This window comes from Cryptomeria japonica, chromosome 7, assembly GCF_030272615.1.
Source record: "Cryptomeria japonica chromosome 7, Sugi_1.0, whole genome shotgun sequence".
NCBI classification, from domain to species: Eukaryota; Viridiplantae; Streptophyta; class Pinopsida; order Cupressales; family Cupressaceae; genus Cryptomeria; species Cryptomeria japonica.
This window is the reverse complement of record NC_081411.1, coordinates 301,240,139-301,267,150: the sequence shown is the minus strand read 5'-3', so window position 1 is coordinate 301,267,150 and position 27,012 is coordinate 301,240,139.

The window sequence follows — 27,012 nt, the reverse complement described above, 5'->3', positions numbered from 1 at the left end:
CACTGGTAGAGACTTAGACAGTTGATGATTGTCATCAACTGACAGAATTAAAAAACAAATCTTTTATTTTGGTCTTTGATGAGGAAGCTACTTCTCAAGGGGAGTAGTTGGTATTTTGTATGAACTTGATTTTTGTAACTTTTGCATTTGATGTCAAAGGGGGAGAGATATCTATGGAAAAACACATTATCTTTTTGAGGATAAATTGGTATTGAAAATAAATCTTTGGATAAACTCATGTTGCTCCCAGGGGGAGAAATTGAGATTGTTGGTTTCTGGTATTTGGCATTTTTATTTTGGCACTTTGATAGTTTTTCCATCTTGTGTTGCCATGAATGCCAAAGGGGGAGATTGTTGGTATTTTGGTATGGTTTTTTCATTGATGTCAACACCTACTGAAAACAAGCACTTTGGAGATCCAACAACATTCACTGGCAAGCAAGTAACTATTGCACAGTTATTGGTATATGGTTCACCGACAGGATATAATGTTCACCAGTACCTAGAATGATATGGAAGACACTTGATAATGTCAAAAACATTGTGTGGACACTTTGATTTCAAGAATTGATCATTGGTATATTCATATTTGCATATTTATTTTTATCGGCAAATAGGTCCAGGGTTATCTAGGGTTACACCAGCAGGTTTATCTTTTCCAGATCAGCATGGCACACTATGGAGATGATTTATTATTGATGTAAATGCATTAAGCCGACATGTTTAATCAATTAATTGCATCAGATATTATATTGTATGTAAAATGTTTATTGTAATATCTTGTAGAGCCGACCTACTAAAATTGGTCTTAGGTTATGGTATAAATGTAAGATCTTATTTGTAAGATCAAGTGTGGAATGGGAAAAAGAATTGAGTGAAGGTATATGTGAGATTGAGTAGAGGTGTACAAGAAGACATCATTTGAAGGTGAAGCTAGGTTTGTGTATAAGCATATCAGCATTACACCGGTACTAAATCCAACATATGAAGATGCTATTTTGTGCAGTACATTCTTATTTCATTTAACCATCCAACTGTAGTCAGTGTGACTCCCATTTTGTGATTGAGCAGTGAGCTCTAGGCTGTTGGCCTTTCTGCATGTGCAAACCCCATTTATGTAGACTTAATATCTGCAATAGTATCATTTGATTGTGGGTAAGGTTTCCCACCATGGTTTTTCCTCTTACAGGGTTTCCACATACAAATATTGGTGTTATGTGTTGTGGATGACTTTACGTTTATGCCTCATGCATTAACCTTTATCTATATAGCAATTTACTGTTAACACTGTCTACCGGCATACTTAACTAGTTTACAGGTATTAAGCATCAAGTTGGATAATTGTTTTTTGGTTTGAATTTATTTGACAACTGATTCACCCCCCCTCTCAGTTGTCTTTGGGAGCTAACAAGTATTGTATATTATTGAATGTATAGTCTTTAGACTATCGATATTTTGCAGAAGATGGTTTACCGATCATAGATTAATTGAAGATCCCAAGCGGTTCAAGGATCCCAAGCAGTATGAAGACCTCAAGCGGTATAAGGATCTCAAGCGGTACGAAGGACCCAAGTGGTAGTTAACTCTTGATCAGAACACTACGATTTTCCAGTCTTCATTTTTTGAAAAGCAGTAATCGGTATATTGTATTAATCGGTATATTCCTGTGATGAGTTACCAACTAGTATTACTATAATGTGTGATGAGTTATCATCCACCAACACTTTGGCGGTGTTCTTGTTCTGTGTTACCAAATGTGTCTAGATACACTGAACCTAAGAAATTATATTCTAATCCTATTGGACCAACATGAAATTAGATTCCTTTATAAGGACATCATGTCTAGGGTTTGCATGTGAGATGTGTGATGTGTGAGATATATAATAGAGAAGGTTATGTGGAATTATTGAAGAGAAGATTAAGTCTGTATGAAGAGATAGAGTGTGGAGATACTGAAGACTGAAGTAATGTTGAAATGCATTAACAAGGAGCTGTCAAGGATCTAATTAAGGAGACTATGCTATTAGCTAGATCATTCACTTATTGATTACTCACATCTTCGACAAGTCTAGAGCCTTTAACTGGGTAGGCTCAGGATAGCCTTTGTAAATCGTCTAACAAGGTAGTTCACAAATGTGGATCTTAAATCCTCTAAATGGTTAGTCTTTAACATGACTTATCTCGTAACCGAGATCAGGATTCCTAACCGGATCTATTCTAGTGAAGAACATTGTATGACCTTAACCGGTCTAACTATAACCGGTCTGGTTACTATTTTGTAGATAGTTACTTGTGAGTTTCTGCTCACCGTGGTTTTTCCCATTTGGGTTTCCATGTCAAATATCTTGTGTTATGGTGAATGTTCTCTTGTGGGTGAATTCTCTGTTTGCTATTTGGTTTGTATTTATCTTAACCGGTTTATTAGTGAATCTATTGTACCAGTTATCTGCTAAATTGTTTTAAAGTTTGTTTATAGTATTTTTTAGCATACTAATTCACCCCCCCTCTTAGTATTCATCAGTTTCACCTCACTAATTAGCAAGCTGAAATAGGGGGGCATATAGCTACCTGTGAATTTCATCACTTCCTTAGTAAGCATTTAGGTGATTTTGTGATTTTATCTGACAAGTGGTTTTGTAGCATGTGGTTCCTAACAGTGTACTATAGATACTGCTAGGGGCTCTATTCAATGCCTTATAGATATATAATTTTTCATCAATGTTTACTTTTCTATACTTTATCTTGCATATTCAAGTAGTGTCATATGTCTGTTAAAGTGGGGGCTAAATGTAGCATCGTAAATTGTACACCCTTAATAGGGTGGTACAATTTCACACTTAGGTTAGCACCCGCCTTAGTGTGTTTTCATCTAATATTTTAAATTCCCTTTAAGAATTTAATTAATTAATTTAATTAAATCTAAAATCTTATTTTATCTCTGCACACATCATAAATTTGGGCCCTTATCCCTAAGTGTGCCCTTTTTTATTTTATTCTTTAAATTAATTATTTCATCAAAAAGCCCTAATTAAGTCCTATTTCAGACTTCAAGGCCCTATTTCAGAAAATCTAGGCAGCTCAAATTTCCACATACTCTTGGAATTATCTCTAAAATCACAATATCTTGCTTCCTTCAAAAATTTGGCAAAAAGTTGGTCCGACTAGGTAACTAGCTACCCGGTCTCGAACTTTTCTCCTTGAATTGCAGAGGTATGTTTTGGTGGTATTTTAATGTTTAAATCCAAGACATTGGCGATAAATATTATTTCTAGGTCGACCTATGACCCAAAACAAAGTTAGGGTTTCATACATATAGCTTTTCCTTTCCTCATTTGAAGGATCTGATTCTCTAGCAATTGAAGGAACTCTTATGAAGTGAAAGTGCAAGTTATGTGGAGTCTACAATCAACAAATCAAGCATTCATCAAGATTTCATCAAGTATTCATCAAGAATTTATCAAGTCTTCATCAATCATCTTCAACATTAATTAGGAGCTTTGAAGACTTTGAAGAATAATAGGAGATTACTAACTGTTGATTGGCTTGTACCTCTTCCTTAGGGTTTGATATGGTTTCATGTTGTTTTCATGTCTCTGTGTGAGCTTCATAACATTTATTTTCAGATTTAAATTCATGCTTTAGATCAATTATTGCATTTTTAATTTGAAGCATTACATTTACATTTACACTCATTTAGGGATTACTCTCAAAGCATAGCGTAGAACTCTAGATTTACTTTCTCACTCATTTAGGATCTTGCATACACACAAGATTCTTGTACACACATTTTAAATATATTATCTTCTATCTATGGAGGTGGAAATCACCAAAACAAAGGGTTTGACTAAGGCAAAATCCTGTGTAGCCACCTACAACACAATTTCCCTTCTTTTGGTGTGTAAGTTGTAGCCATAAAGGGTTGGAAAGGATAGAGGAGATTGAGAAAAAGTGATTTGCCTTTTTTAGATCTTCTGAAGATCCCCAAGGACTAGGGCGTTATAGAGGGACCAGGGCACTAGAGGAGGACCAGGGTGGTAGCTACTTGATCCTAACAATTTTCCTTGAATTCTAAGGTGCGAACACTAATCCTCTATTCTTGCTCGGATCCTATCTTGTGGCTCAATTTGATTTTTGCAACACTCTGTTTTTACCATTTCATTCCAATAGATTTAGTGTTCACAATTTCCAAACCTAATTCTACATTACACAATTTGAATTCAAACAAAAGGGGAAGAAGGACCTCAATCAACATTCAACCCTCTTCCTAATAGAATTGAGGTTGGATCTATGGAAGATTCTTCCTCCTTTTAATGTGTTGGTTAATTTGGCTAATTGGTCATCTTAACCTACTAGGTAAAACCCTAGTTCCAAATTTCACCATCACCATCACCATCACCATCACCATCATTGATTCAAAATATAATCTAATGAGCATCATTGCATTCAATGAGGTAAATTGTCCCTACAATTTGTAATGCTTATGGGGGTTGAGTTGCTTTGCAATTTTTAACCTCAATGGAAATCAATTGTATGAAAATAATGAATATTATAAATGTTAGATACATTTTATCTAACAAAATACAAAGAGGGCTATTAAATTCATTTAAATTAATGGTAGTAACCAAATAAAGTAGTGCCTACCCTTTAAAATCATAAATAATTTCCACCTTAGACCTCTACTTTTTAATAAGAATTTATTTTTTTAAATAAAATTATTTTCAATGGTAATTAATGCATGCTTATATTTCTTTATAAGATCTGCAAAGATTTTCTACCAAAAAGTTTTGATATAAAAAAAATCGCCATAAAATTAATATTTTTCTTTTAAAAATGAAAGATTGGCTAATAAAAAATATTATTTGTATCCAAACTAAATAAAAATTTACCAATATTTTATATCTTTTAATGAGGGGGACTTTCTTAAAGTTATCATTGTGGTAAACCATATGACACTTGATTAATAAGTGATAACATTAATAAAAATTTTGTTGGGTTTTCTTAGGTTTATACACTAGTAAGATAATATTTTTCTGCCCCACTCATGACCTCATGTTCTCATATAGATAGAGGATGATATTGGGAAGGACTATCCATCTAAAGAGACATTTGAGATTGGCATGATCATCCAATACCTTGTCATTAGGAAAGGATTGTACATCACTACATAGGTTCTTCATGGGAGCCAAGGTCTACCGTTAGGAGAGGTTCAAGCTACAAGGATAACCCATGTTGAGGTTATGAGTTAACACTCTCTCCTTATGCATCCTAGTATCTAATTATGCTATCTTTTATGTAGCAGCCTCTAGGAGTTTATTCAATGTTCTTTGGTAGTTTTTATGGTAGTTGTCCATTATTTTTGGATCTTGAGCAATGGTGACTTGTGTATCTTGGTTGTAGTGAATATTCGGTTATTTATTCCTAGCCTTCTTGCTTTTTGTTTGGGGCCTTGTGTCTATCTCTAGCATAGGGGGTGGATCTTGAGGTTCTACATGGTCGAGTGGTGGTGTTTAGCACCCATTGGGGTTTTTGAAATTCTTGTTCATATGCAACTAGATGCATATTATCTTGTATTCTAGTGTTTTCACATTTAGATGTTGATTGTCCTAAAATCGTAATTGTATTGGATATGTATCTTTTAGAAATAATGAAAAAGGATATGTGTAGCATCATAAAATTGTGACCCCTACAATTTCAACCACATCTTAAGCCCTCACCTTTGCAAAAACATCTCTCTACTTGACTGAGACCCCTTTCTTCACCATCATTCTAAATTTCTCCCATTTCAACCTTCATGCTGCCTCAAGACCCTATCTAGGCCCCAAGATAGGGTAGGAGAAGGGTGTGGTGCCCCTGTCCTCCCTCTTAGGGTAGCCCTAAGATGGGTTTATCTGGCCCCTTAAGCTTAATTTCCTTTTCGGGGATTTAAATCTCTCTTTGTCAGCCTTCGATAGATGAAAATTGATCCTCTTAGGCATATATAAAAGGAGATTCAATTCCCTCATTCAAGATAGATGATACACACTTTAGGCAAGATATACTGGAATAAGCAAAATTCAAGTGAAAGGTCTTCATCAAGCGTTCATGTCTTTAAGCATCCCCAAGTTGTCTTCTTCATTCATCCATTGGAGCAACATCACATAATTCATTTATAAGAATGTGTGTGTGTTAGGGCTTTGTCATGTTACATGCCATTTCATACAATGTTTATGATTACATTTAAGAAGCAAAGCAATCATCATCATCAAATTGTAGATCTACAAGGTATACATTTCTATCATTTACATTTAAGAATTTGCAATTACTTTCTTTCAAGGTTTATTCCTCAACTGGGGTTTGACTGAGGCAAACCCCTATCCACAACCCTTCTTCCCTTCTTTTCTATGTGTAGGTTGTAGGTGTGTAATTGTAACTTTGGGTTGGAACTTCATTTGCAGAGGTGGAAAAACCCTTTTCGGCACAGATTTTTCTGATGATCGTGTGCACTTTCAACATGGTCCCAATGAATTTTCTCCAAATTTACATGGAAGATCCGTATCAATCTAAATATCTAAGATTCAAATTTATAGCATGATCCCAAACCGATATCTCCTCATTTCATTCATTTTATCTCTCTTTTCTGCATAGTCAACAAATCAACATATCTATTTTTAAAAGAGGGAAAATTACTTTCCAACCCTTACAGTCCACTTGGAATTCATATCCTTATTCCCCTTGGATTTGGATCTAGTAGATTCAAGTCCCTCTTTCAAATGTAAACTTTCTCACAAGTGAAAATCATTCTTGTGACTTCCTTTCTCTCTCCTAGGTGGGGAGTCAATAGGGTCCAATTTTCCACTTTACATTTTGGTGAACCCGACGTCTTACACTTTAATTCTGATTTCTTATTTTTTGATCTGAATAATTGCAATTTGAATTACAAAATTTCATTCTCAAGTTTGATCTTTTTGCAAATTTTAAAGGTTAATTGCATAAAAACCCTAATTTTTCATTTTGACAAAATTGAGCTTGTGAAGTGACAGATTCAATTGCTTGTTTCAGATCTAAGTTTCATTTCAAAATAGTAATTCAAATATGTCTTTTCATTCCGAAAATTAAGTGGCTAAAAAGTGAAACCCTAATTTTTAAGAATCTCCTATTTTGACCTTTGACTACTAATTTGATCGATTTAGACATCTCCAAATTATTTGTTTTTTTGGATTCTGCAATAAAATCATAATTTCTATTATCCCTAAAAATTTTGAAAAAAGTTGGTCAGACTGAGTGCACTTTGCACATGGTCCCTAACTTTTTTCCCAAAATTTTGAGAGTCTGAATTGACTGTATTTTTCTTCTTAAATCTAGAAAATTAGCGCACTTTATCAATTTTTACCCCCCGTAAGGTCAAATACAAATTCAAATTTCCACACTCTTAAATTTTAAATTAATTTTCATAAAAAGGTCCTAATTTTAGATCTTCTTTTCAAGAAAATTAAGATTTTAATTAAATTGACTTTCAATGGCAACCAATAGATTGGATTTATTTTCTATTTCACATATGATCACATTGTTTTTAACATACATTTATTACAATCATGTGTTCAATAATGGCTTTCTTCATTTCATGTTGCGTTTTTTCATTCATAGCACTTCGTCATTTTGTGTTGCTAGGATTTCAAAGTTATTTCCTTTTCAATTTGATCTCAAAGATTTCATGTATGATTTTGGTTGCATTATGGTGATGATATTAACTAAATGCATTTCATGTCTTAATCACCTTAGATATTTTTTAGATCCCAACCCTAGAGACTCTAATCCTTATACTTTTCCTAGGATATCTTCTTTGAATAAGATGAGAACTAATATTCTAACCAATCATCTGTTTGAAAAAGAGAAAGCATTGAAAAGAAATATGGAACCATCTTCTTCTAATACACCTACCCTTGAGAAAGAGGAAAAACATCAAACTATTAATATTCTTACCTCTTTAGACCCTCCTTATTCTCCTAAGACTTATCTTCAACACCAAAGTATATGTAAAGAGGATGATGCCATGTATTTTATTCAAGATCTTTCCCCTCACATAGAAATAAGTAAAGATGAACCCTTAGACAATGAAGATGTTAATCTTAAATATCCGAAAAAAGGATAAACCTAAAAAAGGAAAAATGGTTATCCTTTCACATGATATTCCTTCTTCATCTACTAAACCTTTTATTCCCCCTTACACATCAGGTTTCAAATAAATTCATGATCTTGTTCCCCCAACTTCCCATTTGCAACATTCTTATAGTTGTGACTTTAATATAACAACAAAATAAGGTTTTAGAGGACATAGATTGGGGAAATTTGAATAAGGAATTTGTGTCCCTATAAACCCTCCTATGTAAGCTACTATAGAAGGCCTAGGATGCGATACTCCTCTCTCTAAGGATGAACCTCGTAGGCTTGAAAATTTAAAGAACTATCTTCGAAGGCAACAAATCAAAAGAGTCCACAAGATTTTTTTTTTTCAAAGCATCCTTTTTGCTCATTTCATCAAACCCATGATCATAATGTTGACGATTTCTCTTATTTTAAAAAATCTATTCAAGATGGCATAGACAGTTGTAAAATTAGGATTATAGATAATAATCCTTCTTCTTCTAATAATTCTTCTCCTCCATGTCAATAAAATGAATTAAAAATCATTTATCATCATGAAGGACTAGATACAAGAATCTATTGGAGATTTAAATATGATAAGACTATTTCCTTTCCTCCTAGAAACCAAAACAAGAATCTTAAGCAAGTGAAGGGTGAGGAATATTGCATTTTTTATGATTCATATTCACATTCTCTTGGGAAATGTCTTGCATTTAATAAATTTTGCCAAAACAAATATTGTCATGCACAAATTTCTCTTAAATAGATCTAGTTGTCTTCCTTGACATGAACATAGTGCCTTAGCACTTCTTTTCTCTTCATGTTGCTCCTCACCCTATGACATAACTAGCCAAATTAACTGGGGGCTCTTTATCATTTGTGGTGATGATGTTTCAATTTTAAATACTTTGGGGTAGCAACATGAAGTCCGCTTCCTTTTTTTTCTATGGATATATCTCTATCTTTATGCATTATTCATTATTAGATCTCTTTTCTTGCATAGGGTTACTTATGTGAGCATATAATTTTTCTTTGGTTTTCCTATTTGCTAGAAGAGGAGCATCTTTAATGAGTAATAAACTTCTTTTTCTTCTCTTAATTCCCTTAGAAAACTTATATCCTATATGGTTTCGATTATTTACAAGTACAATATGCCCCTAGCATGGAATGGTCTCTTGTGAAATACATGTCCCTTCCTTGAGAGGATTTGTTCCATTAGGAAGGCATATCACTTGAAAATGATCACCATTGGAGGATGTGTAACATTTCTCCTTGTTCTTCTCACTTGGCAGGGAAGGATTCCGCTCCTTTCACTTCCTTTCTATCTCATTTATTATTATTTCCTTTAGGGGATACACTTTTCATAATGGTATGTTCTTATAACTAATCCCTCTTGAGGAATATGTGATTTTCTTTCTTTTCTCTCTTAGAGGATTACCACTTCTTGAGACATGTATTTTACATTTACTAATATCTTTTCTTGCATGTTTTCATGTAAGTTAGTTGCGTATTTACTCACGTTTAATCTCTCTCTAGAAGATTGTGTAAGCTCTTCTCATTGTTCCTACACTTGGGGGGAAATGACCTTTCTCTCTCTCTCTCTCCCTCTCTCTCTCTTTCTTAAGGATCCATTCTTTTCTATGTTATGGATGGTGTGAGTTTCATTACTTCATGTCATTCCTTGCGTGAAATCATTGTTGTTTTCTCAAGGGTTCTCTCTTATATGAGAGGTGTAAGTCCTTGAATACAACCTCTTTTACACTTGGTAATGTAAATCTATAATAAATTCACCCATCCCCATTGGGATAAACGTGAGTCATCCTTTGTCAAAGAAACCATTTCACCTAGCGAAAGGAGGAAGGATTGCATTCTTGTTCTCTTTTGCACTTCGTTCCTTGAAGATGTTATATTTGTCTAAGAAAAAACCTATTCGGGGGTAGATGTCTTTTGAACAAAGATCTCTTCTCTTCTAAGGATATCCTTTACACTTATAGAAAGATATCTCTTTTCAACTATCTTATCCTTGCTTGAAGAGTATTCCCTCTCTTTCTTGGACTAAAGAATAGCCTCTTAGAGAGAAATGTCACCACTTTTCTCTTGTGTAGTGGGTCATTCTTGGAACTAATAGAGCAGTCTCTCAGAGAAAAATGTCGCCACTTTCCTCCTATACAATCAGTCATTCTTAGAAGTAGAGGGAGCCTCTTAGAGTGAGATGTTGCCACTTTTCTTTTATACAGGGTGATTATTCTCAGAACCAGAGCACAGTCTCTTAGAGCGAGATGTCATGCCTTTCTTGACATTTGTACTATACAGGTTGTAGCATACTTGGGAATAGACTCCAATGAGATGCTTCAAACCTTACTTGCACACACACACACACGATAGACTCACCTTTCTCCTTTATGTGGATCACCTAGACAGACTCTAGGGGCTATTTTTCCATGTCCTTTTTCTCCATGGATCACCTAAATATAGGGGCGAGATGTCAATGGTTTCATCTTGTTCACCTTTCTTCTCATGGATCACCAAAGTGTGTATTCATTTCCTTTCTCTCCTTCCTCTCATGAACCCATAGTTTTTCTATTGATGGTTCATGGATGATGTTATCTTTTCTGTTTTATGTGATTACTAGTGTTTATGTGATGGCATTGGTCTTTGTCTTTAAACTAGTTGTTTAATACATCTATGTCAGTTGGTCTATGGTCTTGTGTGTCTTGCCTTTTTCATGTCTCTTTTTCGCCTTGTCTTGTTTTGCTTGTCTTATTCTTTTTGTTTGGTGTGCTCTTGCATAGGTTTGAGTGAGTTAAGATCCTGGGATTAGGGGCTTTTGCTCCTCAATATTAGTGATGTGTTATACTCCTTGTGGTATTTCTTTGTATCTCTCATCTTCATCTCCCTTTCTTTTTTCTACTTCATCGACAATATTGGCATAAGAGATACTCCATTAAAGTGGGGGCTAAATGCAGCATCATAAAATTGCAACCCCCATAATTTCGACCCCATCTTAAGCCCTCACCTTTGTGACAACATCTCTCTACTTGACTGAGACCCCTTTTTGCATCTTCATTCTAAACTTCTCTTGTTTCAGCCCTTATGCTGCCTCAAGACCCTGTCCAAACCCCAAGATAGGGCAGGACAGGGGCGTGACATCCTTGTCCTCCTCTTAGGGTGGCCCTAAGATGGGTCTATCTGGCTCCTTAAGCTTAGTTTCCTCTTCAAGGATTTAAATCTCTCTTTGTCGGCCTTAGATGAATGAAAATTCATCCTCTTAGGCATATATAAAAGGAGATTCAATTCCCTCATTCAAGATAAAGGATATACACGATAGGCAAGATATAATGGAATATGAAAAATTCAAGTGAAAGGTCTTCATCAAGTGTTCATGTCTTCAAGCATCCACCAAGTTCTCTTCTTCATTCATCCATTGGAGCAACATTACATCATTCATTTGCAAGCATGTGTGTGTTAGGGTTTTTTCATGTTACATGCCATTTCATACAATATTTGTGATTACATTCAAGAAGCAAAACAATCATCATCATCAAATTGCAGATCTACAAGGTATACATTTCTATCATCTACATTTAAGCATTTATAATTACTATCTCTCAAGGTTGATTCCTCAACCAGGGTTTGACTAAGGGAAACCCCTATCCACAACCCTTATTCCCTTCTTCTCTGTGTGTAGGTTGCAGGTATGCAGTTGTAATTTTGGGTTGGAACTCCATTTGCAGAGGAAAAAAAACCCTTTTTGATGTACAGATTTTTTGGAGGACCGTGTGCACTTTCAACATGGTCCTAATGAATTTTCTCCACATTTTCAGGCCTGATCCATATCAGTCTATATATTTCAGATCTAAAGTTACAATGCAATCCCAAACTTGTACCTCCTCATTTCATTCATTTTATCTCTCTTTTCTGCATAGTAAACAAATCAACATATCTATTTACAAAAGAGGGCAAATCACTTTCCAACCCTTGCAATCCACTTAGAATTCATATCCTTATTCCCCTTGGATCTGGATCTGGATCTAGTGGATTCAAGTCCCTCTTTTGAATGTAAATTTTCTCCCAAGTGAAAATCATCCCAGTGACTTCCTTTCTCTCTCCTAGGTCGGGAGTCACTAGGGTCCAATTTTCCACCTTACAATATGTAATTATATGGTTGTACTTGTAATTGGGTAAAAGAACAAAACTGTGTCATATTTCAGGCCAACTTATCAACACAAGTGAATTTAAGTAAATCTAACTAAAAATTAATTTTAGTCAAACATATGGTCTATAAAGATTCATTAAAGCTAGATCTTATATATGGGCCACATTTTTTCCAATTGGAATTGTCTACTAAATGTATATTTTATACCACTTTGAGTCTAATTACCTTTTTTTTTTTTTTTTTTTGAAAAAATAATATTTCAATAGCTCCTATGCTTATAAATAATATTTGTTTAAAATGTAAAAAAACCCTTTTATAGATCTATGAATGAATTTTCAATAATATATATCTTTTCATATTTTAATTAGCTTTTTATATTTTATATTTTATTTTTATTGAAATTAAGTCATCAGCACTAAAATATAAGGTTGATTATCTTGTAAAAGAAAAATACAAAAATTTATCTAAAAATTTTGAAAAAAATAAATACACTAGAGAAAAGAGTTTACGTCAAGATCATGTAATTATTTTCTAATTTGGATAAATAATTAAGAAAAAAAGTGATACCAAATGGAAATAGTTATATTTCAGTACACATAACTTTTAAAATTTATTGAAAAATATATATAGATAAAAAGAAGTTAAAAAAATATATTTTTGCACTAAAGTTTCAAGTTATCAATATACACAAAAAAAATTGAAGAAAAAGGGAAAGAAATACTATATAAAGTGACACCTCATGCAACTTCAATTTCAGTATTTTATCAGCAACTAAATTATAGGGCTTACTTTATAAGAAAGTATATTGGAATGATTTTTAAATTTTCTTCCAAAATTACAAACATAAAATACACAAAACATATAGATTTTATTAGTTTACATCATTTTAAAATTCAAAACATATATTTCACTTTCTATTGATTCAATTTTGAAAGTTCAATCAACATTGGCCATTTCGTTTATAAAAGTGTGACACAACTTTGTGCTTTTACCCAATTGAAAGGATATTTGTAATTGGATACTCCTACTGGAAAGGATTGTAAAAGTACTATAATGATAGATGCATTTGTATTAATGGATAAATTGTAAGTGAATGTACTCATGTAGATTATATGTATGTTCCTATTCTTATTGAAGGTTATTATCAGAATATTTTATTTGGTGCTTTTAAAATGAATTTAGCATAGGCCTTTATTTGATAAGTAATATGAGTAATGATTAGGAGTCCATTTGATTAAGTTAAGTCAATCTATCCTATAAAGAATGTTTATGTGACTTGGAATGATGTAATTGAGTAAAGTTATATTCATGTGATTAACTTAGCAATGCTTAATGCATGTTAGTAAGTGTTGTTTAGTAGAGATGTTAGGAAACCCTTGGAGGATTACTATAGGATGTGATTAAGTTTTTTGCTAAAAATTGTTACGATTCATCCATGTAATGTAATAAAATTACTTAGTGTTGTATTGAGTTAAATGATGGTTAATGTATTATGACTCTCTTTTTTTAAATATTCTTTATGTGTTTTGGTTTATTAGTTGTTATCTCTCTAGGGTTCCCTGGCGGGGTGTTACACTTTACCCCTAATTTTGTGCTTGTTTTCTAGATAGTTTCTCCTCAACTTTGAGAGCTTAATGATATGTTTCTTCAACTATTATTTGGGATAGAAGTCTGATTTCATAATTAATATTGACTCTTAATCCATTAAGTTATCGAGCCACCTTCTCAAGAACATCTTCAATCTGACTATCTCTAATGGTCAACCTATAAAATTCTTTTGTATAACCTTTAACTATGAATTCCTTTTTCCTAAGATTTTGTATTTTCTTGAAAAGAATTAGTTGGTGATCTTTGGGCATAAATTTACATTTTATCATAGCAAACATCATGTCAACTCTTGGTCTTGGGTTTGTATTTCCATCTTCTTTCATCTTGAACTCCATCCCACCATAGGGATGCATGACTTTCTAGCCTAGTTACTACCAAATTTACCTTCTTGTCATCATCCACATTTTCATACTTCAACACTTTATTCTTCACAATAATCTAGTCAATATACTCCTCAATATTGAGTCTTCCTTCATACATAGATACCTCCAACCTTGGTTGGAACTCGCTCCCAATATTATTCTAACAATTCTTGTTTCAGCTACTTCTACCTCAAGCTTTGCTTCTTCTTCTTGATGTTCATCCTCTCTATCACTAACATTTCCTATGTTGAAATCTCTTCTTTGTTCAAGCTTCATAACCTACAATTATGATTGAATTTATCCCAAATCCTCTCAAATTTCTACATTCCTAGTTGGCCTTCCTTGACAATCTCCTCTTCCATAAACTCTAAATGTCATTTATTGGCTCTTACACCTATAAGAAATGTTTCATTTTTAGATACCAATAGTAATATAGGACTAAAAAATAATCTTCTTCTCATACATAAATTTCGATCGTCAACAAGACCAAATTAGTTTTTTTCAATTTATTTTAAAAGAATATCTAAAAGACCAGTGAAAATAATATTGTGTATTATTTACCTTTAACTTTTTCTAATAGCCTTGACTTCTTAAAGATAGCATTCTATCTTCCTATTGGAAATTCCTATAGATTTGGAATAGATCAACATGCTATTCTTTCTTCAAATTACTCTATGTTTAATGACATGAAATATAAATTTATACTGTCTTGTTAAAAATTGAAATTTAAAATAACACCCAACCAATATACCTTTTATACATGAAATAGAATAAAGGTCGATAGCTTAACAATCCAAGGTCTTTAACATATAATTTTTTATTTTTTTGGTAAATTGATCCTTCATCGCAGTCTTTTTCTTTTCACTGTTTCGATACAAGATAGCATGAACTTGCAAACAAACAATGATTTTGAGAAAAAGAAAAACAAGGAAGCATCATTTGAAAAGATAAAGTAATCGTAAGAAATTAGATAGAAGCAACAATAAGTCTAATAAAAAGGGGAAGATACTAAGAGGTACGGATTTGGGAGTTAAGAACCATTCGTCCCTCCCTACTAGTTCCAAAGACTGCAGTAAGGGCTTGGCTAGAGAGGACACCCCATGAAGGAAGCTAAGAATGCAAAGTCGAAGGAGGTGGGTCTGGAGGTGAACCTGGATATCGTGGGAGACAAGGCCAAGGATGGATCCAATCTGGGTATTGAACTTTATTTCAAAAATGACATGAACTGCTTCAACAAGGTCTTCCTTTGGGTTCAGAAGGAAATAACAAGCATAAAAGCCAAACAGGTCCACGAGGCCAGCAAAATTGAAACTTTAGAAGCTATTGGCATTGGTAAATTTAGTTCCCTCCTTGAATGCTTAAGTGAGCTTACCAAGGCTATCAACAATGTGGATGAAATCATAAATGCCCAACACAATAGATTTCAAACCTTGGAAGATAGAGTTGTGGCTACTAAAAAGAGGATGAAAGGGGTTGAGAAGACTCAAAAAGATTGGGGAGCAGAGTCACAAGATTTTAAAGGCTGACTCTTACAACGTTAAGGTTCTTATCAGCAAGCTTGAAAGTGACAAAGGGGATAAGGCCTTCGGGGACACCATTGAGGTGAAGGAAGACACCCCTGAAGATAAGGAAACAGGACATGGAAAAAGAACTCGTGCAAGCACCAGAAAGAAGCAAAACCAAAGAAGGTGTATTAAAGAGATCAAGTGGACTATTGAGAACATGGAGCAATTGGAGCTAGAAGCTGTCGAGTTACTAAAGAACTTTACCTAGTCCTGACTTTTTCTATTTTTTCTGTTGTCTTGTCTTTATGTCCTGTGTGTTGTGCCTTTCTGCTGCTGGCCTTTTGTTATCTAGTCAGCTGTCTTTTCTATGTCTGTTGTCTCTAGCCTTTTTGGTTTGCTCTAATGGCTATCTTTTGATCTGTAAAGGCTTTCAGTGGCCCTTCAAAACCTGTTTTTCCCTAATCAAAAACAATAAATATTTTGCTAAATGGATAACTCACATGAACCAATTTCCCACGAAGTTAAGGATGATGATCAATCAATGGACATAGAGCAAGACCGCCAAGGAGGATCACAGGCTTTCATGTGTCTTCAAAAATTAATTTTCACATGAATAACCATGTTCATAGTTTATCAAAGCCTAGATTTTATCAGAGGTTGGTGTAGATAATTACTTACAAGGTTTAGTGAGATCACAACCAACTAATCAATGCGAAATGTTCCAGTGAGGTACCACCCTCAATTAGCAAAATATCATTGATTACCGTGGGATGTAGCAAGCTAAACTCTAAGGTGATCCCATGATGTAGACCATGAAAATTCCCATGATACAGACATATACAAAGAATTGGGTATAGCAGAGGTTAAAGAAAAGACAAAGCATTAATGTTAGAAGGTGTTATCCAAATGGATCCTTCTTTAGATTAGGAGAGGATCAATGATGCACTAGATAAGCATCAGCAAAGCCTGGACAAGTGCTCACCGTCAACCTCCAAAGGAGCCAATGGTGGCTTGTTTGTTCCCTCTATTTCATCAGGTCAGAGAGACTCATGTAGTGTTGCACTTAACAAGATAAATTACATAGGTGAAATGGAGGATTCTGATACACAGTGAATAATCAAATGTTAGTGGCCCTAATACCAAATTGATGCGGAAATGCGTGCCAAAACATAGCCTTCAAAAATCTTGCTAACAATATCAACAAAATTAACATAATCTACAAAGAATATGACTTTCATAAATTCCAGTAGTGAGAGTTTGTGCATAGCATAAATTGTTGCACGAAAACTCTCCCTTATGTCTAGGCTTAAAAAAATTGCCTCTCTTTTATTGCCAAGAATAGACTAATTCAAGCCTAAAACTAATCTGATGAAATTCCCCTTGTTTAGGAACAATTTCCAAATTTACACTAACCTCTTATCTTTTATTTCAAACAAATTGATCTGGAAGAGGTTACAACCTCGTAATTATACTGTAACTATGCCAACTAAAAAAAATTAGAATAAAGCGACAAATATATAAACATTGTGCCTACATCACAATCACATATTTAAATTTATCAAAACTCTTATATATATCTAGAAAGTATTCAACTTATTATGGACACAACAATAATAATCAAATGTATATGGTTTTGAAAATATATGAAATATATTCTTGGGATGTGAGAGAGGATGGATTTGGTTATTTAGTTCTTTCATTTTAAATGTACTATTGAATTCAAAAGAGCTAAGACTATGTCACCAAAGAATGATGAACACAATTAATCAATTTGGATTCTTAAATTTCAAATTAGTTCTATCTTTTTTCAAATGATTTGTACTTTTCTAAATTCTCTTCAAATCAATAAATAATTTCATAGAATTAAATTTTAATTAACAAAATATTTTAAATTTATTGGTTGTTTCTTTATTATTCTTATCTAGACTAAGTCTTTTTTCTTGATGTTGAGAGATATTTGCATAAATCAACACTTTTCAAACATTGTATGGAGAGAGCGAATGTGGTTTTTGATTAATCCATACGATATCCAATCATTTAAATATTCCTCTAGAAAATCATGAATAAATGCCTTGAATGTGTTCCACAAAGGCACCATTGTATACATAAAAGATCCTCTTTTAGTAGTAAATGTAGTTTCTGGCTGGTCTTCCTCCATGAGTTAGATTTGATGGTAATCAAAGAAATCATTAGTGAATGAATAGATCTCTCACTATAGAATAGACTCCAATATTTTGTTTATACAGGGTGTACGGAAGGGATCATGAATGTGCATTTTATTGAGCTCAAAAAAATATTCACATTCTAATTTTTTCTATCTTCTTTATCTATATCATCATAGCACTTATCCACTCAGAATCGTCCACTAGTTTTATAATACCTACTCGTCACATCTAATCTAATTATGTTGTCACTCTCTTTTTCATGTATGAATTAAGATGGTAAGTTATTTTCTTTTGTGGTTTGGTGTACTCCTTTATTTGTATCTTCATTACCCTAACTTCTTTTATGACTTCCATTTATGTAAAAGTTCGAGGAAATAAATATTTGTACTCAAAAAATAATTCAGTGACTACCACAATGACCTATTCATCCTAGTAGTCTTTAATATTTGTAGGATTTTGCCAAGATCAAGGGCACAATGAAAAGCATAAAAAGAGAGATAATAGAATGATAAGAACAAACTGTATTCTCATCAATATGCAAATGATCAATTGGATTAACCAATACAATGAATATAGGCCTGCTTATATAGGCAAGGCCATATGGATGTACGAGCACACAATTATGACATGTGCCTCAATGAGAAACAAGGGTAGGTAAGAAATACTAGGTGTAGGTAGGAGAAATAATATAATATTCCACAAGAGGTGGATGACCCACCAAATGTGGAGTGTAACAGCAAAATAAGACCACAAAAGGTGTAATTTCTCCTACAAGCTCTATCCCTATGTGCACACTTCCCTAAGTGTCTCAAATCCAAACTACAAAGAGATGCATTATCCTAAGTTAAGTAAAGTGTAATAATATCCAAAATGAATATTTATTTACACCAACACCCCCCCTTAAGTGCAACTTAGGGGAATGAAGACTCAAGTCAACAATGCAAGATGGGTCCTGGCTACTAGGCCATGATAGGTACCCATGTACAATATGCAAATGCAAGCAAAACAGTGCAATGCAATCTCTCACAAATGAAGAAAGGGAGAAAACCCAGTGGGAAGAAACTCCCCCCAAAAGAGAGATGAATGTACAAAAGACTCTCAAAGAAGGACAAAAACTCAAAGAGGAAAAAGTCCCCCTCATAAGAGAGGAAGGAGAAGTCAGCTGACCCCCCCTAATGACACATCTCGCACCCCCAAGAGAGATCGCAACTGCTGGAACTTACTCTCGGTGAAAGGTTTGGTGAATATGTCAGCAACCTGCTCTGTTGTAGGACAATACTGCAAATCAATGACCCGCTCCTGAATGAGCTCTCGGATATAGTGCATATGAATCTTGATGTGTTTGGTCCACCGGTGCTAGACCGAGTTCTTCGAGATTGCAATAGCACTTTGATTGTCACAATGTAGAACTGTCAGCCATGGAGTGGTGAATCCAAACTCTGTGAGAATCTGCTGGAGCCAAATGGTCTCAGTCGCTGTGTTAATAGCGCCTCGATACTCAGCCTTAGTCGAAGAGAGAGCAATAGCATGTTGCTTCTTGCTCTGCCAACAAATGGGGCCCAAACCAAGGTGAAAACTATAACCAGAAGTAGACTTACGATCATCAAGATTGCCAGCCCAATTGGAGTCTATGTAACCAACCAAGCAAAGTCCTATGCCTGCTGCATTATGAATCCCATAGTGATGTGTACCCTGGATGTAATGAAGGATGCATTTGGCGGCTTTCCAATGAAGCTCATGTGGTGCTTGCATGAAGCGGGAAACCATTCCAACTGCAAATGAAATATTAGGGCGTGTATGGGTCAAGTAAATGAGACTACCCACAAGGTGACGATACAAAGTGGCATCAATTGGTGGAGAAGAACACTGAGCCTCAAGCTTGACTCCTGAAAGAAAGGGAGTCAGGGCAGGCTTACAATCAGCCATATGAAAGCATGCAAGTAGATCAAGAGCATACTTGGGCTGTGATAGTGTAATCCCGGAAGGTGACTATGAAATCTCTATCCCAAGAAAGTAGTGCAAAAGACCCAAGTCAGTCATAGCAAATCTGTCATGCAAAGTAGATTTGACCCTGCTAATGATGGATGCGGTACTCCCTGTAATGATCAAATCATTGACATAGAGCACAAGTATCAAGTGAGAGTCATCCTGTCACAAAATGTAAACATTTGGATTGGAATGACACCTGGTGAACCTTACGGAGAGAAGAAAGGAATCCATCTTGGTGTACCAAGCGCTGGGGGCCTACTTAAGGCCATAAAGAGATTTCTGTAGTTTGCAAACTAAGGAAGTATCCTAGATGAAACCCTGTGGCTGCTCCATATAAATCTCCTCATCAAGATCACCATGAAGAAAAGCACTCTTCACATCCATATGATGTACAACCCAACCATGAGTTGCAACAATAGCAAGTGTCAAATGAATGGAGTTCATCTTGGCTACGGGTGCAAAGGTCTTAGTATAGTCAACACCTGCAACCTGAGAGAAACCTTTCACAACAAGCCGAGCCTTATACTTATCCACACTACCATCTGCTACAAACTTGGTCCAATAGATCCACTTACATCGAACCATCTTTCTCCCCTTAGGGAGATGGACTAGATCCCATGTGTTGTTGTTCCTCATCAACGAACTATACTCTTCCTCCATAGCTTGGTCCCACTCAGGAACCCCTGATGCTTCCCTAAATGTCTGTGGATCAGAAGTGGTAGCAATGAATGCATGTGGAAGATCCTGATGTTGTGATCAAGTTCTCTATGTATCTGAAGGATCCCCTACAAGAGAACCCGTGGACTCAAGTGTCTGTCGAGCCCAACGAGGTCTAGGTGGAGGTGGAGAATGCGGCTCCTCAACTGCAAGTGGACCCTACAGAGGTCTAACCCTATGAGTCGGAGTTGAAGGAGTCTCATCATCTGAATCACTAACTTGACTATCCATAATGGAGGAAGGTGGAGGAGGTAGAGAGGCTAATCTAGGAGAGCTTTCCTCAAAGTGAACACTCCTCTCAATGAACACCTCATGTGTCTCTAGATCCATCAGTCTGTATGCCTTAACACCCTCAAGATATCCAACAAATATGCAAGGCTGACTCTGAGGTTCCAATGCCTTGCATTTCTGCGGAGGTATGCAAGCCCATGCTGGACACCCAAAGACTCTCAAATGTCTCACAATCGGTTTCCTACCAGCCCAAGCTTCAAAAGAAGTAATACCTTGCAAAGCTTTGTGAGGAACCCGATTCTGGATGTGTGTGGCACAACTGATAGCCTCTGCCCAAAAAGCGAGATCAAGAGAATGTGCATGTATCATACAGCTAGCTATTTCTTTAAGATTTCTATTCTTGTGTTCTGCAACCACGTTCTACTATGGAGTGTATGTGACAGAATGCTGAAGATCAGTCCCCTCAAATGTACAAAAATCCTCAAGTCTTTTGTTCACATATTCCCTTCCATTATCTGTGAGAAGAATCTTGACCACTTTCCCTGATTGCTTCTCCACACGAGTCTTGAAGTCCTAAAATCTGTCAAATACTTCACTCTTATGAATAAGAAAGTAGACCCAAGTGAAGCGGGAGTAGTCATCAATGAAGGTGAGAACATAGTAGGCCTTACTAAATGAAGGTGCTGGAAATGGACCTTCTACATCGCTGTGAACAAGTTGAAGAACTTCCAAAGCTCTCCAAGCTTTCCCCTTATCAAACTTCTCTTTAGGATGCTTGCCCAGGGAACAACCTGAACATACACCCTCTGAAAAATTGATTCAAGGTAGACCTGTGACCATGTCTTTAGCACTGAGCTACTGAAGATAGCGGTAGTTGAGGTGACCAAACCACTCATGCCATAGTTTACTTTCTAAATTTGAATGAGTAAGCAAGGCCCTAGAAGGTTAACTTGGCACAAAGTGGGAGAATGAATAAAGCCTTGAGTTGTCATTGACTTGTCCCACTGCTACCAAGGCATCATCATCAAGTTCCTTTACCACAACTGAATCTAGTGTAAACTCAACCTTTTTCGCATTCCCATAGTGAGTTATTTGGTAGATAGAGAGAAGGTTGGTAGACAAGTTAGGAACATAGAGAACATTCTCAAATGTTCCATCATCCATGTCAACTGAACCTTTCCCTTCAACCTCTACTTGTGTATCATCACCTATGTAAATGTGAGGTACCTTAGATGGCTCCAATGAAGAAAACTGCTCCTTTGTAGAACCCATATGATATGAGGCACCCGAGTCAAGTATCCATTGCTATGAAGAACTTGTTGTAGCCACAAATGCTTGCCCTTTTCCCTTAGACTGTGAGGAAGAGGAAGGAGATGAATCCTTCTTTGTGTAGGCGGATGGCAAGTTGATGTTGTTTGTCTTAAGAAGATTAGTTAACTCATCAACTTGCTTTGTGTGGCATCTATGCTCATCATGACCATACTTCTTGCAATATGCACAAGTTGGTTTATCCTTCTTAGGTGGTGTCCCCTTCTTGGAAGAGGATGAAAAATCGCCTTGTGATGGAGAGGATGATTGTCCTTTTTCCTAGTGTGGCTTAGACTTAGAGTGCTTCTTCTTCTTGTTGGAATCTTTGCCTTGACTTCCTTGATTCCCTTGATTTGCCACCAAAGCCTTGGACTTTGAAGACTTGAGAAGGCCCATGTTCAACAACTTAGATTGTTCCAATATTAACATTTATGTGAAAGCATCAAATGAAGGCATAACATAAGAACTCCCCACTGTCAAATGATGAGTTCGGAAGCTAGATACAAATGCTGCATATTCTGGTGCAAGCTTGTCCAACAAGTTGAATATCAACTAAGCATCCTTTTTGTCAATTCCACAATCCTTAAGCTTTTCTCTTATCTCATTTGCTTTGGTGACATAATCTTGGATTGTATCAAAATTCTTGGGATCCAAGTTGGTGAGCTCATTGTCAATCTGATAGTCTCTGATTTCATCAACTTGACCATATAATTTTTGAAACATATCCCAAGCCTCTTTGATTGTTTTACACTTCTCAATGTGAAAAATGAGGTCATCGGATACATACTTGCGCAAAGTTCCAAGAGCCATGCAATTCTTTGTGAGCCATTCTAATTGAGCATTTGGATCAGCCTTAGGATCAGGTGGTGCTATTATTGTTCCATCTATGTAATGTGTGAGACCCTTTTCCATTAATTTACTCCATACTTTAATTTTCCATGATGCATAATTATGTGGAGTTAAAGGTGGAAATTTATTAGGACTCATTGCAACAAAAATTGAAAGAGCACAAAGAGAGGCACAATCACACAAGACACCCCCCCAAATTCACTTAATCAAAGAATCCCCCCCAAAAGTGATGATTTGGCACTCTATACTTAGTGCGTATACAATGGGCCACTTGCAATAAATAGCAAAGTGGACTTCTAATTACAATTTTACAACTTCCTTAATAAGGCCAAAAGAGACTCAAACTGATAATGCAAGAGATCTAACTAAGATCCAAGCAATTTACAAGTACCTAATAGGCCACATAAGACCAATATCTGAAAGTACAATTTCCACTCAAAATATTTGAAATCTGATCATAGATTATGAAAGTAGATGAAAAAACATGCACTTTCAAAAAAGATGACACTTGAAAAGGAGGTCGTATGAGCTCAAACGAGGCCTTTGAAGTTGCAAAATTGAGGATTGGACAGATATAGCTGAGAGAATCCAAAAATTCTGAAAAACCGATGCATCAAAATTAGAAAATAACCATATTGCTGTAAAGATCACAAAATTTTAGCCCATTTCAAAAAAAATTGCACCAAAAAAGGAGCAAAAATGAGCAAGATATGGCCTTTCAAAGTTGGACTACAAAACTGAAAAGCTCAATGGAGAGGGGTTGAAAATTTTCAAAAAACTGCTGATGTGGTGCTGGCGTCAGCAATTTACTATCTTAAATTTGACAACCGTATGACCATCACGAAAACTTCACCTCCCTCATGACTGGGCATCCGTATCGTACGGACTGATGACTGGGTGTGATGACTGTGCATATGGATTACTGACGTGGCACTGCAACAAGGTGTATGGTAGTCGACCGCGGGCCAGTGGCCGCCTGCCACGTGGCAGGCGCGGGTCCACCTATTTAGAAGACACTAGAGAGGAGGGAAGCAGGTTGCTGGAGAGCCAGACCGGGAGCCGAGGGGGCCGGCGATGGGCCGGGAGCCGAGGCGGCTGACGGGAGTTTACACGGTAGTGGCGCTGTGGCGCGGGATACTGGAAGACCAGTGTAGGCACCGGACGATGGGGATTGTATGGGTGTCAGCATCAGACGGGAAGCAGCACGGGTGGCATCAATGGAAGGTACACGATGTGACAGAGGCTGGAGAGTACGGGCGGCGCAGCGTACAAACAATGCAGGTACAAAGGGCACCGAGGGGGGTCTGCGGACCCCCCAAAAATATATTTTTTTTGTTTTTTTTTTATTTTTAATTTTTATTTATTTTTTTCAAAAATTTTGATCACCCTTTTTTTATTTTTTTTTATTTTTTTGAAAAATAATTAAATTTTTTTCGAAATCCGTACGATAATAGCCAAAATGGGGAAAAAAAATTTCTCACCAAAGTAGGTCGACTTTATAGTCTAAATTCATGGAAACAGCCTCCCAGATTCAACAGTGACGTCCAAATCACTGTACGACGCCCCCCAAAATTGAAGATCCCCAAATCTGAAAAGCTTCCAAAATGTCTCCAAAAAACTAATCAATGAAGCCCCAATGGCTCTGATACCATGTAGGATTTTGCCAAGATCAAGGGCACAATGAAAAGCATAAAAAGAGAGACAATAGAATGACAAGAACAAACTGTATTCTCATCAATATGCAAATGATCAACTAGATTAACCAATACAATGAATATAGGCCTGCTTATATAGGCAAGGCCATATGGATGTAGGAGCACACAATTATGACATGTGGCTCAATGAGAAACAAGGGTAGGTAGGAAATACTAGGGGTAGGTAGGAGAAATAATATAATATTCCACAAGAGGTGGATGACCCACCGAATGTGGAGTGTAACAGCAAAATAAGACCACAAAAGGTGGAATTTCTCCTACAAGCTCTATCCCTATGTGCACACTTCCCTAAGTGTCTCAAATCCAAACTACGAAGAGATGCATTATCCTAAGTTAACTTAAGTAAAGTGTAATAATATCCAAAATGAATATTTATTTACACCAACAATATTCACCAATTTCGGTTTATCCATGAAGGCTATATTTTCTTCTCCAAACTTTAGAGGCTGGTTATAATAGTAATTATGAGAATCTCTTTCAAGTTGTAATTTTCATTCCCCTTCTTCTATTGATATTTCAATATTAGGGTCTGAATCTTCTTCATGTTAGTGTGTTGTATAGCATCTATGTTCCACTAAATGTGTTTTATTTTCCAACCATTATATTAGTTTCCATATACCTTGGCTATAGAATGGTATATTTTGAAGTTGTGGAGTAGAGGTTAATTATAGAGCCGATTTGATGATATTTTCTTGATTCTTCTTAATGTAGTACAATTTTTTTTTCATTCCAAATGAAGAATGTATGAATAATGTATTTTCGAAGCTCATCCCAATCTTTACTATCTACTATTCTTTCTTGATTGACGTACAAGGATTGTACTACTGGTGTTAGGGTCGAATAGAAAAGTTGAATGTATAGGTTGTGATCATATTCCCTATATCCTTTCCATGTGGTAATACATACATGGAGGTGATTGATAAGACCTATATATTTTGGGATAATGGAGTATTCTCCATCTTATATCTATAAGACCTATATAAAAATTTTGAAGACACCAGATTGGAATATTATCTCTATGCTTTTCCCTCTAGCAAGTGACATTACATACTAAAGTGTCTTAAAGTGCAGCAATTGTTGGGATTCGTCTTGAAAAATTCTTTCTATATCTAATATATATTCATTCATGTCTGCCACTCTTAAAAATATCGGTCATTTGATGAATGAACTACCCCTTTGAATGTAATTGGTGTATTTTGTATCTTTTGTTCTTTCAAGGTGATAGTTTTTGTTTTTGTATTTTCTAGATGGATTTGTAACATGAAAGCCCTTTTGAATCCATACACTTTGTGGGTGCATCGTTGTCGTTCTTTAATGTTGGAGCTTTTGGAAACGTATATAAGTCATGGATTATTGTCTTTTTCTACTTCAAGGTATGTCATATGCTCTCTTTCTCCTAATTGAATGTATACTGCTTAGTTATCACCTAGATAACATATTTCTACCTTCCATGAATCCTTAGTTCCATTAAAATTGACAAATCATTCCCAATCTTGTAGTGCCTAAAAGTATTCAATGGATCCTTCATTTCTGCTACCTCAAATTCTACTAGTTGCTTAAGGCCTTGAATGTTTACTTCCACATTTATCTAAGGTCCCTTTGTTTTTATGCCAGATTCATCTACCAAACTTATGTTGATCAGAATTTTGACCAACTTGGGGTGGCCTATTTAGACATTTAGATACATATTTGATCATATTTATTAATTTATTGAATTTTAATAAATATGAACAAATATATTTTTAGACATCAAATTAAATGTTTCGAATTGATTTGAAATACTATTTAGTTATATATTAACTTATTTTCTTTTGTAAATAAAACGTTTGTTTCGCTAGAGACTCTGAGTATCTCATCTGCCAAAAAAACAAAATTGTTTATTCTCTTCTTGTCACTTATGGGTTGGTGACCAGGTGTTCATTGGGGCCCTTACACAATATTAATTTTACATGGAATAGAAATGAAAAATCAATATGCACTTGACTTTAGCGTAGTGAAATTAATGCAATTTTATTTGATTGGGGCGCACATACTTTTCCAAATGACTATCAAAGACTTTGTAAAGCCATACTTTTTAGTCTTATATATCCAAGAGACTTTGACTTTAATATCATTGTTTTTCTTCAACTTAATGATATGGACCTAACTTCTCCCTTCCTATTAATTGTCAAGCTCTCTAACTTTACATCATCAATACTTGGTAAAGCCATACTTTTTAGTCTTATATATCCAAGAGACTTTGACTTTAATATCATTGATTTTCTTCAACTTAATGATATGGACCTA